The sequence below is a fragment of the Camellia sinensis genome, chromosome 10 (assembly GCF_055761805.1).
Source record: "Camellia sinensis isolate YWXY chromosome 10, ASM5576180v1, whole genome shotgun sequence".
Lineage (NCBI taxonomy): Eukaryota > Viridiplantae > Streptophyta > Magnoliopsida > Ericales > Theaceae > Camellia > Camellia sinensis.
This window is the reverse complement of record NC_138970.1, coordinates 146,635,378-146,654,087: the sequence shown is the minus strand read 5'-3', so window position 1 is coordinate 146,654,087 and position 18,710 is coordinate 146,635,378.

Below are 18,710 nucleotides of genomic sequence, written 5' to 3'. Positions count from 1 at the left end.
AGGCAGAGGGGTCCAAACCCTCAGCAATCCCAAGGTGCGTTTGTGAGATCTACCTTTCCAGTGTCGAGTTCAGGCTCTGGAAGAGGCAATCAGGGAGACTTTACCTGTTTCAAGTGTGGTCAGCTGGGCCACAAGTCTCCAGCTTGCCCGCAGAGGGGAGGAGGGCAGAGAGCAGCTTCATCTTCGGCTCGTCCTCAGAGCCAGAGTCAGGGCAGAGGCCAACCGCTCTCTTGTTACCAGTGTGGTCAGGCAGGGCACTTGAAACGGTTTTGCCCACAGTCGAGTGGCACATCTGGTGCATCTGGGTCGAGGCAGAGTTATCAACCAGCTCAGTCAGTTCAGGCCTCGAGGGCCAGTCAGGGAGCCTCTTCGACTCAGTCTATGCAGCAGCCTTATGCTCCGAGAGGTGAGCGGGTAGATCAAAGACCTTCTGGGTGTGTGTATGCTATTACCATGAAGGATCTTGTACCGGCTCCATCTGTTGTGAGAGGTGCCTTTTTGTTTTGCAACTCGGTTACTAATGTGCTGATTGATTCGAGTGCATCCCATTCCTTTATATCTGCTGCATTTGCATCTGTTTTGGGTTTGGAGTTGGCACAGTTAGCATCTCCTATTTGTGTTGTAACACCTGTTGGGGGTGAGTTGATTTTGAAACAAAGGTGTAGAGGTTGCGATATTGAGGTCTCCGACCGCTGGTTTCCATTTTCTTTTGTAGTAATGGCTATGTCGGGTTTCGACGTGATTTTGGGTATGGACTGGTTATCGTCATACCGTGTTGTTATTGATTGCTACCGCCAGAGGGTTACTGTATGTACCCTGAGTGGGGATTGTTTTCATTTCTTGGGGGATCGGGTTGGTACTGTTTTGCCACCAGTGTATAATCCGCGAGGGCGGAGTGAGCTTAGTTGCCTTCTCGCTAGCGGTATGAGTAGTGAGTGTGATGAGATCCAGCCTGAGTTGCCAAGAGTGGTTTGTGAGTATTCGGATGTTTTTCCCGAGGATCTTGTTAGTTTACGACCTCATCTAGAGATCGAGTTCTCTATTGACTTAGTGCCTGGCACGGCACCGATTTCCATGGCACCGTATCGTTTTGCCCCAGCCGAATTGAGTGAGTTGAAGATTCAACTCCAGGAGTTGCTGATTCAACTCCAGGAGTTGCTAGATAAGGGCAGATAAAGGGGAGCAACGACCCTCTTTGCTAAAAAGAAAGATGGGGCTTTAAGGCTTTGTATCGATTACCGAAAATTGAATCGGGCTACGGTTAAGAACAAATACCGTATGCCCCGTATAGATGATCTTTTTGACCAGTTGAAAGGGTCTCGTTGTTTCTCTAAGATAGACTTGAGATCGGGTTACCATCAGTTGAGGGTCAGGGGGGAGGACATCCCGAAGACGGCATTCCGTACGCGGTATGGCCATTATGAGTTTCTGGTGATGCCTTTTGGGCTCACCAATGCACCGGCAGTGTTTATGGACTTGATGAACCAGATTTTCTGGGAGTTCTTAGATCGCTTTGTGGTCATTTTCATGGATGACATTTTGATTTATTCACCATCTGATGAGGAGCATGAGGAACACTTGAGAGTGGCGCTTGAGTTGCTTAGAGCCCATCAACTGTATGCCAAGTTTGGGAAGTGTGAGTTTTGGCTAAGAGAGGTTAAGTTCTTAGGCCATGTAGTCTCCGGGGAAGGGGTGTCAGTTGATACATCCAAGATTGAGGCAGTGCAAGATTGGGCACAGCTTAAGAGTGTTTTTGAGATCCGTAGTTTTCTGGGATTGGCCGGTTATTACCGTCGATTTGTGAAAGATTTCTCCAGGCTAGCTTCGCTGTTGACTAGATTGACGCGAAAAAGGGTTAAGTTTGTATAGAGTGAGACTTGTGAAAAGTCGTTCCAAGAGCTTAAAGTTAGATTTACCACTGCTCCAGTTTTGATTATTCCAGAGAGGGGTTTAGGTTATGCAGTGTATTGTGATGCTTCACGAGAGGGTTTGGGTTGTGTGTTGATGCAAGAGGGGAAAGTGGTAGCCTATGGCTTGCGGCAGTTGAAAACACATGAGAGAAATTACCCTACACATGACCTAGAGTTAGCAGCTGTAATATTTGCCCTGAAGATTTGGAGGCATTACCTTTATGGTGAGAGATTTGAGGTATTCTCGAATCATAAGAGTCTGAAGTATCTGTTTACACAGAAAGACTTCAATTTGAGGCAGAGACGGTGGATGGAGTTTATTGAGGATTACGACTTCGAGTTGCATTACCATCCGGGGAAGGCCAATGTTGTGGCCGATGCCCTTAGTAGGAAATCCATTAGTGATGTAGCTTGTATAGCCATCCGAGGGTAGGAAATGTTGGGTGCACTTGGCGAGTTTGATTTGCTTCTAGGTGAATCTATTGAGTCTGCGGCCTTGTTTTCTGTAGTTGTGCAGCCTACACTTGTGAATCGAGTGTTAGAGGCACAGAGAAGTGACTTTCAGGTAGAATCCCTCCGCGAGAAGATCTCTAGTGGAAAGGTTGAGAAGGGTTTGTGTAGACACCCCATTTTTGACCATCCTCAAGACTTGGACGTCATCGTTTGAACACTCGATGATCATCCCTGTTCGTGTTCGTCTTGAGTTCTCGGAGGTTTCGGCTACGCGCCTTGCCTCAAGACCTCTCGACTTGTTTGTTTTGTGTTTGGTTTTACATCAAACACTTATTGTTTTGCTTCTGAGTGTGGGAAATAGCTTGTAGGCCATCCCCACACCTCACCGGCCATGGCTTGAGGCCACCGGCCTTGTCTCCTTGCCACCGGCCACTGGTGATGGCCGGTCGGCATTGTTGATGGTCGATCGGCACATTTTGTGGTCGGTTGGCCAACTTTGCTGGCCAATTAGCCACTTTTTCTGGTCGAGACCTTTTCTTGAGGGGGGTTTGAACCTTTTGAACCTCCTGTTTTAGCTCCTTGAGGAAGCTTGAACCTTTTGAACTCTTGGTTTTAGCTTCTTGAGGAAGCTTGACCTTTTGAACCCTTTTTTAGCTTCTTGAAGAAGCTTGAACCTTTTGACCCTTTTTTAGCTTCTCCAAGAAGCTTGACCCTTTTGACCCTTTTTAGCTTCTCCAAGAAGCTTGACCCTTTTTTAGCTTCTCCAAGAAGCTTGATCCTTTTTAAGCTTCTTGAAGAAGCTTGAACCTCTTGACCCCTTTGCCTAGCTTCTCCAAGAAGCTTGGCCCTTTTGCTCCAAGCTTCTAAGAGAAGCTTGGCCTTTTTGCTCAAAGCTTCTAAGAGAAGCTTTGCCCCCTTGGTTTCTCTATAAAAAGAGGGCCTCTCCTCCCCTTTAGAGGGTTAGAAAAATCTGATATATATCATATATATATCACTCTCTCTCTCTATATCTCCCCCTCTCTCTACATTTGTGTGGGTTAGAGGGTGCAAAAGGGTCTAGTTCTTGGCCATTTGAACTACACCTCCTAGCACAACACCTCCATCATCAACCTAAGGAGCTTGGAGGCCATTTTCAGAGGCTAAAGGACTATTTTTTTGGACCAAGAGGCTCCTATCCCCTTTTGGCTACAAAGGTAACTCCTTTTCCCTCTTTATTTCTCATTTTTGCACACACTTTTAGCCTTACTTACAAGCATATTTGAGCTTTGTCATAAACTGAAAAAAGTCTTATTTTGAGCTCCTTTTGAAGTTTGTTTAAGATTACTTTTGTGTTTGGGGTTGTTTACCCCCTCTTAGGCCTTGTTTGGGCCTATTTTGTGCTATTTTTGGTGAGCTTCAAGACCACCTTGTTTGGGCCTCCTCACCAGTGAAATCTTGAGGGATTTCAGTGGTGAGGATGGTGTCTTAAGGTCCTAAGAAGGAGAGGGCCACCCCCTCTCCTTGTTGTCTTCAAAAAGTGCCATTTTAGCCTCATGTGTGAGCACCATTTTTAAGTTCATGTTAGCCATGTCTTAAGTGATATTTGTGCTTATTTTGCCATGATATAGCACTATTTTTACTTGGTTTAGACACACCATTCTTAGCTTGTATACATGTCTTGTAATGCCATGATTTGCCTTAACGTGTGCCTAGCATTTAGACTACCATGCTCATGTGTTTTGGCCTAGCTTTGTGAAGCTTTTATGCTTATTTTAGTATACTAAGGGACTGTTTTTGGTCATTTGAGTCACCCATGCTTTGCTTTGCATAGCTACCATGCAAACTCTCTTGTATGCCTTGAGCATTGACCCCTCTAGCATGCCATCCTTGCATCATTTCAGTGGTTTGGAACCACTTGTCATGTTATTTCAGTCCTTGTGGCATGCCTATATGCTTGCATTTGATATCCCTTTAATGTGTTAAAAGGTTGTTGTCTTATGCTCCTTGTTTGGGCCCTTGTGCATGCCTCCATACTTAAGCCATTTTGATGCCATTTATGTGGGTTTTGAGGCTCATTTTAGCATGTCACATCTCTGTTTTTAGTCACTTAATTCATGCCATGTGTGGTTTCACTAAGTGTTGTTCAATACCTCTTTGGTGAGCCTTAGGCTTTAGATCATTTGTTGTATGCTATGCTTGTCTTGTTTGCTTGTTTTGGCACCATCATTAACATGATTTTCAGAGCCTACATTGCATGCCATATGCCCATGTTATTCCTCTTTTAAGCGTGCTTAAAAGTTGTCTCTATGTACCTAAGTGTTGGACCTTGCATGCATGCCTATTTGTATGTGTTTTGGCTTCCATTCTTGAGCATGTTGGCCACTGTTTTGGACCTAGTAGAGGGCTGTCCAAATTAGTTTAAGACCATCCCTTTGGCATGTTGTTGCATGCTATACATGTTTGTATTTTTAGGTACTTAGCCTATTAACATGTTGCATGTTTAAGTGTCATTGCATTTGGCATGCTTCTTGTGTTAAGTCACTTTGCATATTTACATGTGTTATGCCTTTCATGTTGTTGCATGTGTGTCATTAACATTGATGTTATATGCCTTGCATGCTTACTTGTTTAGTTCATGCGCCTATTGCACATGGTTTTGTTGTTTGCATGATCATGTTGCACACTTAGCTCACATGCCTAGGTTGTATTACATTGGCATGCATGCTTTGCCTCTTGAATTGAGTATGATAGAGGTTGAGTTCATTGCGTGTTTGTGTGCATTATATTTGACATTAAAATGCACAACTTGGTTTCTTGGGCCATCACGCATTGAAATGCGCGATTGGTGGTCCGAGAATCGAGTACCATACCCCTTTGAGTCATAAACATGATAAGGGGTGTGTTGGTGCACACATTTGCTTGAAATGCATTGGCATGCCTTGTTTTGCCCTCTGCTGCTGTCAAAACAGGTTCTGTAGGAAGAATTGGCCGGTCGACTACATACAGTGCCGACCGACCATGTATTGCTGGCCGAGAGTCACACCAGTGGCCGATGACCACATCCCCTTAGCTGGTGATCATTTACCTTGGCCGGTGTCACTCCACAGTGTGCAGAGAGCATACCTTGGGACTTGTGTAGTCTTCAGAGGTGCCAAATAGTGAAAACAGAGGCAACATGTGTCATGGCAATGGATTTCCGAGCGAAGCCAATCCGAGCATGCATTCATCCCTCTTCCCGAGGCTGTTTTACTGCTTTAGTAGCTTAGTTAATTTGTTTAATTAATTAAGGGTTTGTAATATTTAATTAGCTAGAGTAGTTAATTACTTATTCGGTTTGTATTCTTCTTTTGGTCCCTCCAAGCGAGGGCGAATTTGTAATAAGTATGGGTGCGTGTGTGCATGTCTTCCAACCCCCACTTCTTTCTCCCTTTTACTTACCTGCTTTTGATGGTTAGTATTAGGTCATATTTAAATTAGCAAACCTTATGTTATGCATGCGTGCATCCATACATTTGTCTCGCATGCACCAGGCTCGGCATATCATACTCACTGCATTGTATTTCAATTCCAAGTTGAATACGTGTTAGTTGTAGCATCATCATATGCCATCCATAGATTAGACGAGCCTATTGTAGCTGCATCTTGCATGTGTTGCATTAGCCATCTTAACATGAACTAGGATCATGCATATGATTACTAACTAGTTTCTGTTTTGGCTTGGAGTACTCGGTAAGCATTTATGTTTTAGCATCCTTGCATGCGTGTGAGTGTTGCCATGACAGCATGCTTACCATGAGGCTACTTGCTTATGTGATATAACTGCTTGAATGCTTGTGGGTGGAGGTTGAATTACCTAAATTAGAATAATGCATTAAAACTGTGAGTTTTAAGCCCACTAGATAGTGGCAAAACCATCTTTTCTAAAGCCCACTTGAGGGTGGCAAAACCTGCATTTTAGCCTACTTGCGAGTAGCAAACCATTTTCAAAACAAACATGCAATGTTTTGTTCTAATTTAGGCGATTTGGTCTATACTTATTTGCTGTGCGCATAACATAGTAATTCTAGGCTAATAACCGGAATAAGAGCATATAATGTTTTCAAAACAAGATATCATGGTTAGTAGAAGCCGATCTTTGATCGGGCGAGCGGGGGTGCTCATAGCTGACCTTCCCCAATCGTACCCAAGTTCCCGAGCCGAGGCAACTTTGGTGATGACGGACACATGGCCTTTGGCACCGAGTTAGGGTTTTCTAAATTCCCCCAAAATGAAATATTTAGGTGGCGACTCTGTATCTTGTAACAACCCTCACCTTACTCTTGACATACTTGCATACATTCTTGCATGGTCGTGCTTGTTATGTTAATTTGAAGGTCTTATCTTGCCTTGATTTGCTTAAGTTGCTTGCATGATTTTGTTCCTTGCTTTGTGTGTGTGCGTAGCCGAGGTCATCTTGAGCTTAATCCGCCCTTGAACCTTTGTACTTAGACTTGTTTTGAGATCTTGTTCAACCCCATCGTCACCTCGGGCATTCTTTGCCGAGATGTTTTGCACTAGAACCTTGTCCGCAGGCAGGTATGGCCTAGGCCGAGATGTGGCACACCACGGCCAAGGTGTGGCACAGCTTAGTCAAGTGTCGTCCTCCCTAGCCGATGTTTTTCTATCCAGTTGCTGGATCCTTGATTTGAGCCGATGTCATCTCTTTGCCGATGTGTCTTACCCGAGCTTGCTGCATAAGCTTTGTCAGAGACTTGTCTTGTCCATCAATCACCTTTTGGAGCTGAACCAATCCGATAATGCCACGTGTCCGAGCTGTTTGTTAAGGCAGCCGACAGACCTTGAAACAAATCATTTCTTGTCTCAAATCTTTGTTTTAGAGAGAGAAGCTCTAGAGAGGAGGAAGAAGAGTTCTTGAGTGAGAGTAGTCTTCCAAGCTTGATCCTTGTGGCTTGAGCCGTTAGATCCGAGTTTTGAGGTTAGAATCTTGATCCCCTTTGGTTGTTCTTGCTGAATATCTAGCTACATTGCATGATCGGATTTGTTTTGCATGTCATGCATCGTTTTGAAGTTGGTTTTGGAAAGAGAAAACGGTTTTCCATGTGTTCTTGAAAAAGACCTCTTTTGGATCGAAAAGTTGGAACGAAAATCATGTTTTGTGTTTGTTCTTGCATGCCTTTCTTTGATGGGTACCCAGGTCCATATATTTTGAACTCTTGGCATAAAAACTCAGATTTTTGTAACAAGTCGTGATCTTTGCATCCATCTTTCAATGATCATGTTCTTCATATTCTTCAAAGGAAAACCCAGATTTTTCCTGACTTTGTTTAGCGGGACCTCGGCTTAGCCCTGGACTGTACCCAGTGTGTTTTCGAGGAACGGGAGCAGTGTTTAAACTCCCAGCTTGTTTTGCTTTGTCTTTGACTCGGATCTGGCAAGAATGCCGAGATCATTTGCATATATATATATAGAGCTTGTTTTGAGAATGTGGTTTGCCGTGTGATTTGTAGGACCTTGATATTTGCTTGAGTCTACACTTGAAGAACTAGGTGAGTGGTATTTCTAATAAAGCTATGTTACACCTGCTTTTGATAAATCTTGTTTTGTTTGTTTTGACGTGGTATTTGCTAAGCATGAATAAATGGCCTTGTTTGATTGTTAACCTCGGAAAGTCCCTTGTGCTGGAGGACTCTAAACTTTTGCAGTACTAAGTATAAAAGGATACGGTCCTTGTTAAATCGGGCTACGGGCCTAAGTAATACAAGTCCCTTGTATTGGAGGACTTTAAACTTTCGCAATACTTTTGACCAAACGATTACCGATCGTACAGCTTATGATATTTGAATGATGAATACGGTTCATCCCTTGCTTCGCCGATGTTTCGATACTTGAATGATGAATACGGTTCATCCCTTGCTTCGCCGATGTTTCGATACTTGAATGATGAATACGGTTCATCCCTTGTTTCGCCAATGTTATGATACTTGAATGATGAATACGGTTCATCCCTTGCTTCGCCGATGTTTCGATACTTGAATGATGAATACGGTTCATCCCTTGTTTCGCCAATGTTATGATACTTGAATGATGAATACGGTTCATCCCTTGTTTCGCCGATGTTATGATACTTGAATGATGAATACGGTTCATCCCTTGTTTCGCCGATGTCAGTAAACATCTCTGGATACTTGTAATAATTGATTGATGAATACGGTTCATCCTTTGTCTTGTTAAAGTTCTGATGTGTTTCGTTTTGAAGGACCTCAGCTTTATTCATGCAAAACCTTTATTTTTAGTACCATTCACTGAGTTTTGTACTCACCCCTCTATATATATGTAGGTGATGAGCAGGACGGCGGCGACGCCTAGTTCGTTTTGGATGCTTGTTTTGGATTCGTGTATATGTCGGCCTTACTTTTGTATTTACGTCGGCGGTGCCCTGTTTCACATGTCGGCAAATCTTGAAAATCATGCTTCTTAACTTGTATTAGTTGTATTTTGTATATGTCGGCTCGAGAAGCCTTTTGATCAAGATGTAACATGTATTTTCACCTTGTTGTATTTAAGCTGTAAAGTTAATTTGGAATGTTTGGCATTGCTTTGATCTTCGCACAGCTCTTATGGACCACTTGTAATTGATTTATTGCTTCCGCATTTGTGAGCCCCTATATTCATACTCTGATTGTGTTAAGTTTTGAAAAGTTGGCCTTCGGTAATTACGGATTACTGGCCATCACGGCACCAAACTACTAGGGGCGGTTTGGGGTTGTGACATATCTGGCAAAGTAGTTCATGTTTGGCACTTCTTTTCTAAAAATTTGTTTTCTCAAAACGATTTGCCAGATTTGGACTCTTTGGTTCAGATTAAGAACCGTGACAATTTGAGAGTCCGAACTGTAGTGAGCCTAATACGAACAGAATGGGGACTCATCCGCTCGGGGCATTCGGGGACATCTACAGTTTCTGGGGACTCTGCTGGGGAGTTAGAGAGCTTGACTTGAACTCGTGATATTCTGTTTTGATTTCACTTATGTGTTTCTTTGCATTGCTTGTGCATTGGTGCGCCTAGGACACCGTGTTTACCATCTGCTATTCCTGAGCGGTTTGCCAGAGGCTTGCCTTGTCAAGGCATGACCATAAGGCTGACCGGTTGCGGGCTTTGCCAGTATGGGAACACAAACCCCGGTTTTTACCAGGGCACCCTTTTTGACCATTCGACCTAGTGCATATCAAAATCCGTAGTGACCATTCCAAACTAGGACAGGTTGCTTACCTGATGTTAGGTTGTTTGAAACCGTTGCGTGCGTAGTGAAGCCCTAGCTCCAGACAAAATAGGACAGGGAAACCCTACCCCAACATAGGGGTGTTTTGGCTCTCATTTGCTTGCTATGTGCTTTTTGGAGTTGGCCTCTACAGGAATGCATATATCAGTTTGCAAGTCTGGGTATCAGGCCTGTGGGCATCAGTGTTTTGAGAATCAGTTATATCTGCGCGTATCAGATTCAGATTTGGGGCAATGATTTTGGGAAACAGTGATCAGTAGTAGAATACAGTTATTCAGTTATGCCTATGCCTGTTCTGATGAAATTGAGCTGAGATGCTGCCTGTTTTCTCTTTTGGTAGGTAGTCCTGGAACCATAGCTTCAGAAGACTCCAATATCCCCCAAGGTTCATTGGATTTGTACTGATGGACTTTGTCAGGTTAGAGACTCAGTTCAAGGGTAATCAGGGCCAGAGAAGGCTAGTTAGGCACAGACCACCAGTACAATAGCTACCAGATCAGTGATCTTTGAGCAGTCGGGCTGAGATTTCCGAGCCTACTGCCGACACAGATATACCAGTTGCTCAGTTAGATTAGAACAATATGTCGGGTCTGGAAGAGCTGGTGCGCCAACTCCAGGATAGTATGAAAGCCATGCAGCAAGACGCTGTCTGTCAAGCGAAATTCGCCAAACAACAGGCAGTGGCCATAGCCCAACAGGCAGAGACAATTGCCAGGTTAGAGCAGCAAACTGGAGTATCTACTTCACACCAGGCTCCTCCCCCACTGAGAGTTCCCATACTCGGAGAGGCGACTCACGTCCAGGATGATATGAACATTCCAGTCGGGCCACCTCCACCCCCGGTTCTACCCCAGCTATCCAAAACACCCACCAACCTACCGGGCTCCCCCTTTGAGTTCGAGATGGACCCCACAGCACTAAAGGTGAGCAAACTGGAAAAGCTGTTCAAGAAGGCTCAAGGCATGAAATCCATTCCGGACATAGAGGATGGTTATATTGACTCAGTGGTGACATTACCGGATCGGTTCAAGATGCCACATATCGATCGATTCGATGGCTCTGAAGACCCAATGGTGCACCTCCAACTATTTTCTGATATCCTGAGACCAATGGGTTTGACCACAGCCCAGAAGCTGTCACTATTCAGCCGAACCATGTCTGGGATAGCCGCAATCTGGTATGCGAAATTAGAGAACTTTGTGAAACAAAATTGGGAACAGATGGCTGGGGCCTTCACTGCTCAATATTCCTACAACACACAAATCGAGGTCATAAGTCGTGATCTTGAAGTCACCCGCCAAGAGCCAAATGAGGGTTTTTCAGAGTTTGTGACGAGATGGAGAGCAAAGGCCTCGATGATGACTACAAGGCCTTCCGACAAAGACCAGATAAGGATGGTTATGCGCAACCTCCAACCCAGGTTAATGCAAAAGCTGATCGTCCTACCCCTTCCCACCTTCGCGGACATGCACGAGATTGGGGTGCAAATCGAGGACGTTATGAAACAGGGCCTTATTGATCAGGAAAAAGAGCAGCCTTGGAGGGTGTTTACCCGCAGTTCGAATGTGACCACCAGCGGTGATGCAGCTGCAAGATCTTTTGAAGTGGGCATGGTCGCCACCACCACACCAAGAGTAGCCACCCCCTTTGTTGGTACATCCACTTCAAACCCCCGAACTTCAGACTATCTACCCCGAGGCAAGAGGGTTTTCACCCCACTCTACATGCCTTTGTCTAAAGCCCTAGGGGTCCTACTCAGGAAAGGACATCTGAAACCGTTGGGATTTGGCATGAAAATCACCCACAAACTTATCCAGCAGACCAACATCTAGTAGCAGCCGCCTCACAGCAACATTGCAGCAGCAGCAGCAGCAGCCCAGCAAGCATCAGCCACGGAGGCGGCAGCAACAGCAAACCAGCAGCTGCAGCTGACCAAAAAGTAACAACCATCAGCCACTAGCAAAAAAAGAGGATCTGGTAGCAGTCAGTATTGATCAATGACAAATTTAAAACAAAGTCCATTAGCTTGAGGAAAGTGAGTTAATGGTTCAGATCCATTTGAAACACCAGTAACATTGTTGGTACCCTGTGTACCCCATTCTGGTATATCAGCTTGAAAATCTGGTCCAACTGAAACTAGTTTCCGAGGACATTCCAAGAGAGAGGTATATATCTCTTCAGAGTGAACTAATGTTCTTCTTGGCCAGTCAGGATTACAGTGATCATGGGAGAACAATAAATGAAATGGTACTTCTGACCCGTTGTCTTCTTTGCTAACACTGCTGTTGTACAAGGAAGTGTTGGAAACACTATCAGGACTACTGGTTTTGCCATCATTTCCAGTGGATATCAGGAGTTCAGTATGTTTCTCATCACCTTTTATGAAACAGCCCCTACCTTCACATATTACACATTGGCCGGTCAGCCTCTAAGTTCATGAAAGCTTTGAAAGAAAAAAAGAAATGAAGATCTCCTACCATGGATGCATTTCTATCCAACCAATTTATGGAAACAAACCACACAGATGAGTAAAGACCTTCATTAAGTGCCCCTAAATTTCCATTTATTATTTTTAGGTGTAAAAAAGGCAACATATTACATTCCATCCTGATAGAGTTCTCCTAAAACTTTATATGATAGGAAAACAATGAATCTACAAGTGCCTCACACTCATACATCATTCAACCAGGTATATTTTGGACCATATACCCAAAGACTAATCAGGTGACAACACATCAACTCTTACCAACCTGAAAAGTTTGGTTGCTGTGTTGTATCCTCAGCAGGAACAAATTCCAGGAACGAAACTAGCTAGTTACTGTACTCTAGTTTTCTTTGGTACTTGCAAGAAACCTCATATGTCTCCTCATCAACAAAAGGTCGTTTTTGCACCATACTTATCTGCAAGAAAAATTTGAAAGCAATTCAGAGAAAACCTAAAAGGGCAATAGACTTTAGGTTTACACCACATTATCACGTATGGACATTAAGCCAAATTTTTAATGTACACATATATAGAGAGAGAAGAAAACAGAACCCAAACATGATATTAATGCCCCAGAAGCGAAAGAGAGAATAAAAAATGAATTCGGCAACAAGGGTTTTTTACTCTGTTTTAACGAATGCCAATTATTTCAAACTATGTATACACATATACAAACTCAACTAAAGCACCAGTTCTACAAAGCACATGATTCGAATGACCACGGATTAGAGAAATTTAAGATGATCGATGTCCCAACTCACGATGTGGAAAAATGGAACTGAATTGTGTAGACGTCCCCCGAACGCCCCGGGAGGGAATCCCGTTTCGTTCGTCGGGCTCACTACAGTTCGGACTCAAAAGTCACGGTCCTGTATCTAATCTCGCAGAGTGCAATTCAAGACCGATGAATCATCAAAGAGTCCAAATCTGGCAAATCGTTTTGGAAAACAGATTTTTAGAAAGAAGTGTCAAATATGGACTGCTTTGCCAGATACAGAGTCACCACCTAAATATTTTATTTTGGGGGAATTTAAGAAACCCTGACTCGTGCCGAAGGCCACGTGTCCGTCATCACCAAAGTTGCCTCGGCTCGGGAACTTGGGTACGATTGGGGAAGGTCACTTCGTGAGCACCCCCGCTCGCCCGATCAAAGATCGGCCTCTACTAACCATGATATCGAGTTTTGAAAACATTATGTGCTCTTATTCCGGTTAATTAGCTAATCTTTACTACGTGATGTGCACAGCAAAACAAGTATAGACTAGATTGCCTAATTTGGAACAAAGCATCGCATATCCGTTTGTTTGGAAATGGTTTGAAGTTTACTACTCGCAAGTATTTTAAAACACGAATTTCAATGAATTACCTCAATTCAAGCAATCCAACCTTCACCCACAAGCATTTAGGCAGTTATATCGCACAAGTAAATAGCCTCATGGTAAGCATGCTATCATGGCAGTCACTCACACACATGCAAGGATGCTAAAGCATAAACACTCACCGAGTTCTCCGAGCCAAAACAGAAACTAGTTAGTAATTAATGCATGATCCTAGTTCATGTTAAGATGGCTAATGCAACACATGCAAAATGCAACTAAGATAGGCTCGGCTAATCTAAGAATGGCATATAAGATGCAACAATCGATACATATATTCAACTTGGAATTGAAATACAATGCAGTTAGTATGATGCGCCGAGCTCGGTGCATGCAAGACAAATGTATGGATACACGCATGCATAGCATAAGGTATGCTAATTTAAATATGCCCTAATACTAACCATTGAAAGTAGGTAAATAAAAGGAAGAAAGATGTGGGGTTGGAAGACATACACACACGCATGCACACTTATTACAACATTGCCGTCGCCCGGAGGGTCCGAACAAATAATACAAACCAGATAAATAATTAACTACTCTAGATAATTAAATATTACAAAATTTCTAATTAATTACAGGAGGAAGGTGGCCGCAGCCCTGCCTTGGAATGATGGGATGATGCATGCTCGATTTGCCTTGCCCGGAAACCCGTTGCCATGCCACAGTTGCCTCTGTTTACACTGCCCTGCACCTCTGAAGACTGCACAAGTCCCAAGGTTGGTTCTAGAACACTCCCTGAACACTGTGGGATGTTACCGGCCAAGAGAGATGGTCACTGGCTATGGAAAAGGGGTCATCGACCAGTTGTGAGGCTCGCCAATGATGCATGGCCGGCCGACACTGAATGTGGTCGGTCGGCCATTTCTTCCTGCAAAACCCTGTTTGACAGCAGCAGAGGACGGACAAGGCATGGCAATGCATTTTTAAAGCAAATGTTTGCACAACCACCCTCCCCATCATGTTATGGACTCAAGGGAGTGTGGCCCTCAGTCCTCAGGCCACCAATCACGTATTTCAATGCATGATGGCCTAAGAAGCCAAAGTGTGCAATTTCAATGTCAAATGAAATGCACACAAAACAAACAAGATGCCTCCAACCTCTATCATGGTTTGATCAAGAGGCAAGAGATGCATGATATGCTATGCAACCTAAGCATGCGAGCTAAGTATGCAACATGAACATGTGGACAAACATGCAAACATACAAGCATGTGACAATATTCAAACAATGAGCATGCAAGACATGATGCAACCAAAGCATGCAAACATGAAGCAATGTAACAACATTTTAGCAACATGCAAAAGATGAACTTAAACTAATATGGACAAGCCTCAGCCATGTCTGAATCAGTGGTCATATGAGATGAGAACAAGGCCCAGGATTCATGCAAACATGCACAATGCAAGGGCTCCAAGCCTAAGGCTCAAAATGCAACTTTCCAAGAGCAATGCAAGGATGAAACATGGCATACAATGGCATACATTCCAGTTCTAAAATGGCATACTAAATGATTCCAAAATGACTCTGAAGCATGCAAACACTCATGCTATGCATGCTAGAAGGCTCAAACACCAAAGACTAGTGAAGTGCATTACACTATAGTCATGCAAAGCTATGTTCAAATGATGAAACCAACCTCAAACAGACCTTATGTAGCCCTAAAACAGTGGCAAAATGATATGAGATGATGGCTCGAAATGCATTTAAATGAAGCTCATGCAAAGGCTCATAAATGGGGCATACAAGCACATCTCTCAAACACATTTAAAGCATGGAAAATAGGAGAGTATGACACAAGTATAAGCTTTGAAATATCATACACAATGATACTAAAACATGCAAACACCTCGATATAAGCATGCAATAGGCTTCAAAACTCAAAGCTAAGCATGACTATTACACTACAAGCATGCATGGCAAGCACCAATTGACCAAGAGGCCTAAAAATAGAGCTAAGGCAGCCCAAAATATGAACAAAACATGTTTAGAGTATGGCCAAAACATGCTAGAATGGAGAGCCAAAACAATATGCAACATAGGCTAGTAAGCATGGATTACACTACGTGTATATGAAGCATTCAAGGGGCCACTAAACCAGCCAAAAACAGGTTCATGGAATGCCAAAATATGACCAAATACCCACTGAAATGTGTCCAATACATGCTAGAATGAGGTGCTCCTTTGGAAGGCCATGCAAGGGGTTGTTCTACACATGCAAGAAGGACAGCTAACATGGCAAAACCAACTCTGGAAAGGGGTTATGCAGGCCATAAAACTCACTAAAAAAGGCCTGAAACATGCTCAAGAAGTGTGCAAATGTAGGCCCCTTTGGAAGGCTAAATATGCTAGTAAACAAGACAACAAAGGAGAGGATCACCCCTCTCCTTCTTAGGACCTCAAAACACCATCCCCACCACTGAAATCCCTCTAGATTTCAGTGGTGAGAGGGCCAATACAAGGTGGTCCCGAAGCTCACAAAAAAGACACAAAAATGAGGCTAAACAAGGCCTAAGAGGGGTAAACAACCCCAAACACAAAAGTGATCTTAAACAAACTTCAAAAGCATGCAAAAACAGAACTTTTATCAGTTATAAGTTAAGCTCAAAACAGCATGAAAGATAGGCAAAAAGTCTATGCAAAAATGGGGAATAAAGTGGGTGTTTCTCACCCTTGATGCACAGCTGTGAAACCAGCAGGTTTTTGGACCAAAAACCAGTCCCTTAGCCTCTGAAAATGGCCTCCAAGATGCTTAGGTTGATGATGGAGGTGTTAGGCTAAGAGTTGGTGTGCAAAGGGGCCAAGAACCAAGCAATTTGGAGCTCAAAATAAAGAGATATAGAGAGATGTATATTGCTTGCCTTAGCAAAATTTTTGGAACCCTTGCAAAGGAAGAGGAGCTCTTCTTTTATAGAGGAACAAAGGTCCAAGCTTCTTGTAGAAGCTTGGAGCAAAAGGGCCAAGCTTCTTGAGTAAGCTAGAGCAAAAGGGTCAAGCTTCCTCAAGAAGTTAAGCAAAGGGTTCAAGCTTCTCTAAGAAGCCAAAACAAAAGGGTCAAACTTCTTGGAGAAGCTAGAGCAAAAGGGTCAATGCTTCTTGGAGAAGCTAAAAAGGTTCAAGCTTCTTGGAGAAGCTAAAACAAAGGTTCAAAAGGTTCAAACTTCCTCAAGAAGCTAAAACCAAGGGTTCAAAAGGTTCAAGCTTCCTCAAGAAAAGGTCTCGGCCAGAAAAAGTGGCCGATTGATCAAAGAAATGGCCGGCCGACCAAAAACATTGCCGACCGGCCAACACTTTTGGCCGGTAGCAAGAAAACAGGGCCGGTGGCCTCAAGCCATGGCCGGTGAGGTGTGGGGATGGCCAACAAGCCATTCCCTGCCCTTAGAAGCAAACACACAAGTGTTTGGTCTACAAACGAGCACAAAACAAACAAGTCGAGAGGTCTCAAGGCAAGGCGCGCGGCCGAAACCTCTGAGAACTTAAGACGAACACGAACATGGATAATCATCGAGTGTTCAAACGATGACGTCCAAGTCTTGAGAACGGTAAAAAATGAGGTGTCTACAAATTGGAAACGAAATTCATACGTGGATGATGATATGCCCACTCACTAAACGTAAGCCCTAAAACATACAATGCTTTATGCCATTTCTCCACATCATTAAAAATTGTCAACGATCAGCAATAAAGATGGCTTCGTTATAAAAACAATACACGAGGGATAAGATTCCAAAACTTTACTGTACCATCATTTAAAAAAAAAATGTATCTCTCATCTCATTCTTGGGTTGACACACATTTTAAATAAACAAACGATAAAAGTGAAATTAAAACCGAGTGCAAAAATACAAAAATATAAAGCACAACAGCCATCTTCAAATTGAAAAGCATGCAAATGATTATAAAAAGACAAAGCTAAAGCAGCTAAACTCCTCCTAAAGACTCCATTTACGTCACATACTAAAAAGAACACAAATTTGAACACTTAACAAGAAATTCTAAAAAGTCATTGCTCTGCATGACATTAATGAAACATACAAGCAAACTATCAGCTACCCATCTTCATAATCACACTTGCAAAGACTATAAGTGCATAATGAAAGCATTCAAGCCAAGAACCCTTTTTAAAATTTTTAATACTAAGGTAACTCAATAGGGACAAATACAAGAAACATGGCATTTAAAAAGGAATTTTGTTAACTGTGTGAGTTCATGCTAAGAAGCTTCTGCATGAAAGCGCGCGCAATAAAAAATATACAAAATTTAAAAATTTATTGACATGTGTTGTAATAGAACACATTAACTAGGACCCTTTAGAAAAATTGAGTTCATATAACACCTTGTTTTGTTTTGTTTTGTTTATTTATTTATTTATTTTAAGTACGCATAAGTAAAAATAAATGCTATCAATAATTTAAACAAAAGTTATAAGTTTCTAAAATTATCATAAAAATAATAAGGTTTATACCTCAGAAAATAGTCTCCAGCAAATTAAACAGCCGATACCTAAATGGTTCCAATTCGATCGACCACTGGAGTAAAAGGTAATTTCCAATAGGATTTGATGTTTCCCCAACCCAAGCGAGACCCTAACCCTAGATCCCAAAATTTTCAGCAAAATCCCCAAAATTAAACCTAACCCACCAACAAAAACAACCACCCCGATCGAACCCCACAAGTAATTAATCAGATCTACAGATCAAACAAACTTTCAAAATTCGAAAACCAAAAAACCTCAACCTCAAAAATATATATATTTTACAAATCGGAACCAACAGAGAGAATCAAAACCCAGATAAAAAAACGGATTGATTTACTCAAAAGGATACACAGATCGAAGAGATCTGACGAAGATCGAATGAATTTGAAAACCCTAACCCTAGAACACGATTTACAGAATGGGAAAGGGTGAAAGAGAGATCGATCGATTGAGGAGAGAGAGAAGAAAAAGAATATGACACCGATTTGAGGATTGGGAGAAAAAATTAAGATCGAATCGAGAAAGAGGAGAGAGAAAGCTGAAAAAAGATAAAATAAAAAATGAACAGGATCTCGAAAAGTTAGATAACATAATAAGTTGATAGACTATTAAAATTGGAATGAATGCTATAAATAAATAAAAAAAATTAAATTAATTTGAACACTTAAAATTAAAATTATATATTCAAAATTTAAAAAATTATATATGACCTCTTAAAAAATAAAATTATACAAAAATAATAAGTATTT